Source organism: Saccostrea cucullata, unplaced genomic scaffold (assembly GCF_032062105.1).
Source record: "Saccostrea cucullata isolate Sc308-1 unplaced genomic scaffold, CSIRO_AGI_Scuc_v1 ctg9489, whole genome shotgun sequence".
NCBI classification, from domain to species: Eukaryota; Metazoa; Mollusca; class Bivalvia; order Ostreida; family Ostreidae; genus Saccostrea; species Saccostrea cuccullata.
In genome coordinates this window covers 13,823-19,058 of record NW_026925082.1, presented here as the reverse complement: position 1 = coordinate 19,058, position 5,236 = coordinate 13,823, and positions in this window count along the sequence as shown.

Below are 5,236 nucleotides of genomic sequence, written 5' to 3'. Positions count from 1 at the left end.
TTAGAACTTAACAGCGGATGTTGAAGGTTTTACCTTTGAAGAATCTCCCTTTGATCTAAAGAAAAAAAAATCTCCAAACAGATCTTTCAGGTCTTTGATAGGTCATGCATTTAGTGTGACCATTTGTGACAATATGCATAACGTCTGACGGTCTGTTTTATTTCGAATGTACCAAAAAGAGCTAAAGCCACAAACCATCGAAATGGGCCTTAAACTAAAAAATTAATGAGAATTTCATTAAAGATAGTGCAGACTTGTAGCTTTTCATAACTGTTTTCCTTTTTTAGATATCTACAGTGAAACTTCTCCAAACCGGCCCCTCTGGAAACCGGTTCTCCCTGAACATCGGCCAAATTTTTAAGTCCCGGCAAAATTCTTAACATTTCTTAACATTTCTTTACATGTAAACTCTCATAAAACCGGTCACCCCTGAAAACCGGACACCGGCCACTTTCCCAAGAACAAAAGCAAAGAAACATAGGAAATTTCCCCTCATCATACCGGCCACTTTTTGATTGCAAGAAATTTATTTGTCATTTGCCAGAGGGGTAATAATGACCGGCCGGAGGTGTGAAAAATAGCCTACCCACGAGAAGTCAGGTGTCAGGTGTGAAAAACTGAATATGGCCTCTTAGGGTTTCCTGTTGTTTAGCCGTCTTGAAGGGGTAGTCATCTTGCCAGACTACGTAAATGACCGGTCTAAGCTGTGTACATATGATTACTGTAGATCACTAAATTTTCGTGACACCTTATTTTTGTGTGATAGTCATTGCCTCTTTATGAGCGAGACAAAATTTTCACGAATTGTGGCGATTGCTTTATATAATCCATAGGAATACTAATATATGCGAGAATCATATTTTCGCAAGCACTCTGTCTCGCGTAATTTTTTCAAAAATGTATTATACTTTTAGTATTAATGAAATAGTTCTTACACTAAGGTTCCTAAAAGGACATCGTCAAATTTTGTAAAATAGAAAGTCCGAAGAAAAAGTTCTGAGACATTGTAAAAGGCTAATAAATAAGGGAAAAGCTACGGAGAGAGAGAGAGAGAGAGAGAGATAAGCATTTTAGATCCAAGTGTTTGAAAATAATGTTAACATTCATTGCCGTCGGAACTGGGGGGTGCTTAGCCCCCAACTTTTTTGCAAATATAGACATAATATAGGTATTGATAATTAGGGTTAACCTTTTTTGTTGCTTAACGCCCCCCCCCACTTTCAATTTGCTTCCTACGCCTGTGCATTTATTACACAAGACAGTTTTCCTAAACAGTTTTGTTCGTAGTTCAAAGTGGTTTCCTTGTATAATTTGATTGGGTTCATCAGAAATTTTAATGTTGGGCATTGTGCGCACTTTTTTTCCTCAAAAAATCGTTCAAAAGTAGGGATGCGCTCAATACATAAGAACAAAATTCAACCACCTTTTTTTCAGGTCGTTTTCTCAGTGCCAATGACCATTTTCTTCAATTGATTAATCTTCGTAACACGTTACGTCGAACGAATATTCATATACGTCAGCCCTACCTGTTGTAGTCATATACATCTACACTATCTGTTGGAAGAAAGATATTTGTTTCATAATAATAAATCATAATGAAAAACGATCTTTGTTTTTCTTTTATTTCCATTGTGTACTCCGCCATTTTGAACTGCTGTCGCTTATATCATCTACAATTGTACACACGAATTGCATGTCGCTTAAAACATAAAAATAATACCTATAAACGTTTTAACACCTAACGCTATAATCTTTATGATATATTCTGAACTATCTTGTTTTGTATTTTATTTATTTTTGATTTCAGATATATGCAAATATAGGTTCAATTCGTTACACATTGTATTTTCGCGTCATTGCTATATTTAACTTAGACGTAGGCCATGGCCATTGTTTATTCAACAATTATCACCTGAACACATGCAATGAAAACAACGTGCGGCACGGTTACCGTGAGCTTCGGCATACTTGATGATCTTTAGCTTTTCCGAGTCTGTGTAGCTTTGTCTTTCTTTACCCATCTTCTCTCTGTAGATGATTGATAACTACACCAACGAATCGTCCCTTTTTATGCAAAATTTAGAGCAAGGAAAACAATGCTAATTTTTCAAGCTCCGCCCCTCACCCAATGGTAGGTAATATAATTATCAAACAGTGTTCAATAATTAAAAAAATAATTATCGATGGATACCAAGATTTGTTTAATTACCCAAAGCCAAATCTTTGACACTAATATCGCTTGGGGTTGAGTTTTGTTGACGTAATTACGGACACGCGCTTGGTATGCACTATACCTGTTAGCATAACTTGATGACACGAATGGAATTAATTAAAAAAGATAATGTTCAGATATCACTGTTAAATACTTATAAAATAGATTAAATTTAAATGTTCACACATGCACATTTTAAAAACGTATACCGATAGTAAAAAAAGCTGACGTTCTACTTTCGTTTTAGATTCGTAAAATATTAATTTTTTCTTTAAGTTACTGAGCACGAAAATTAAAGTCACATCCAATTTATGCGTTTTTTGGATGCGCACTTTACATAGGACTTGCGTTTTTTTCAGGATTTTTACCCCCAAAGTTGGGGGTGCGTCTTTTACAACATTGCGCACAATGCACGAGATTTTACGGTACTTGACAAGGCAGGGAAATGTATTAATTTATGCTTTGCATGTAGTTGATGGATGATTATTGACAAGTTAAAGTGATTCACACGAGTTGAAATAGTTGCGCACATGTTTAGAGTTACGAAGAAATCAGCTGATTTAGTGATTATAGCGGTATAGTAAAGTTGTGTAATTATTTGAGCTTACTCCATGTGTCAGGGACTTTAATTGGTTTTCCGTAGTAGATTAACCATAGATTTGTGGACGGAATCCTGTTTTCTTGCAGATTAAGTTGTTTTAGTAAACTATTGAAGGTTTATTGCCTTGTTTTAAACTGTTGGAATGTTTGCGAACTTCGGTCGTAAATTGTGTAGGTCGAGCCCGATCGTAAAAGATGCAGTGGCGGATGCAGAAGTTCATTTGGGGGGGGGGGGTTGAGGCCCAAAGGGCCGAAGGCGGAGGGCATGGGAGGGGGTGCCCCCCTCCCATAGGTGGGGGTTTGGGGGGCCTCCCCCCCAGAAAATTTTGTTTTAAATGGTTCTAATTGGTGCATTTTCCAGCATTTTGGGGGTACTTTTTGTAGCTTTTTAAATAAAGGACTGATCATCAAAAATTTTTCAGAAATGTTTTAAATTTAATTAAACTTCAACACAAGACTTTAAACTTTGCTTTCAAAAATTGTTAAATCTGACAATTATAGGAATACAAGAAGTTATAACTTTAAGTTGTCTTTGCTTTAAATGCACCTACAATATTAATTTAGTCGTAAGTCAAGCTGACTTCCAATATACAACTAATGTGCAAAATTTTTATACACTAAAAAAACTTAAAAATTGAATTCTTTTCAGAATCCCTAACTAGTACTTTTCAACTTACTAGAGTATATAATTTGGAAAATAAATACACGTGTACAATAAATGAAATTTCAAACTGAAGAAAAAAATACAAAAACTGGAGAATCTGTGAAAACTATATAGAGATGTTTGCTAAGCCAACCTGGTTTTGTAAAAAAATATTATATTAATTTTAATTTTTAAAACGGTAAAAAGAAAACCTAGCTGAATGAAAGTTTATTCATAGTTTAAAAACATGCATTTTATCAGCAAAAGAATATTACTGAGCAGCACCGTAACTTTGCAATTTTCTGTTGTTGGTACCTGACTATATTGTACTGTGATCTTGTGACTTCACTAGGACTACCCGATTTCTGAGGCACTCTCTCTGTTGATTACCTGTGTATTGTGTGCGTTCAAGCGGAAAGTGATTTCCTGTTACGTAGTTGATGTATATTTCACAGATGTACAAACAAAGGGTTTGTGTTTATTAGAGTCTTATCAATGCAACAAAATGATAAAATGACACGTAAAAAAAAAAATCAATGAGCGGGGGGGGGGGGGTTTCCCGATGTACCCCCCTCCCCCAAACCCCCCTGGATCCGCCATTGTATGAACGTGTCCAACGTTTTCCTACTTTTACCTCATCATAGTTATTGTATATAAAAGAGAGAGATTCAAGGAATTTTTGCTTTCTGCTAGGTTGATTTGATTAGAAAAGTTGTGTTTTAGGGGTAAGGAATTAGTATGGGTTGGGCGTTTTGATTTAGATTAAATAATTACTTTTTAATTTTTATTTTAGGAAGAGCCAGGGTTATTTTAAGGATTTTTGAGGAACTTTTGGAATATTTGTGGAATTTTGTAGGAATTAAGTTTTGATCAGGTTTTAGTCATTTTGACTGAGAAATTGGACTTGGTTAAAATTTGCTGGTTGTTTGAATTTGTGATAAATTGTTGATTAATTTTAGAATTAATACTTGAAATGGGATTCAGCTGTTTTTTTTTTTTTTTATTTTTTTGTTTTTTTTTTTTTTTGCTTGTTAACTTGTGTATTTCTAAATTTTGCTAATGTTTTTAACTGGAATTCAGACTTAGGAAAATTTGATAAATAATTAACTTACTATTTTGTTGTTTAACTGTATTTCATGGATTATTAATGTTTTATGCCAAGTTGGAAATATTTTAGCCATAATTTGGCCGGGTTTCAATTTAAAATTATACATTTGTGTACCAGTTTCAGCATCATCATATTGCTTTGAATATTCATTAGACACAACCATAAATGGAAATGGATAAACAGTTCTGAAGCAGTGATTTGCAGTTTCAAGCAGTATTTTTAAGCTCATTTAAATATTTCGCTGAAAATAACTGCTTCATGACTGGTTGAAAACTGGGAAGGCTAAGAAAAACTGCCTTGAACCGCCTATTTCTATGAATATTGAATCAACTTGTTTGAGGGACATGGAAGGCTAAGGGAACTTCTAATAAACTGCTTAAAAATATAACTGGGAAGACTTAATAACTGCCAAAAGACTGCCTTCCACTTTGACATGGGATTCTATTTATCTTAATTTAAAAAAAAGATTCGAAACAAGATATTACGTACGTTCAACACTTAGTGCTGGCAACAAATTGGAAACTCTACACTTATCAATTCTCAACAGTCAACTTTTTCTAAAATTATTTTGACAAACTTCTTAAAATTATTTTTGCTCAGGTGCAATAACCGTCATGAATGTCACATTATGACGTCATCATTGATGTACGTGAGCATGAATGAAACGACTCGG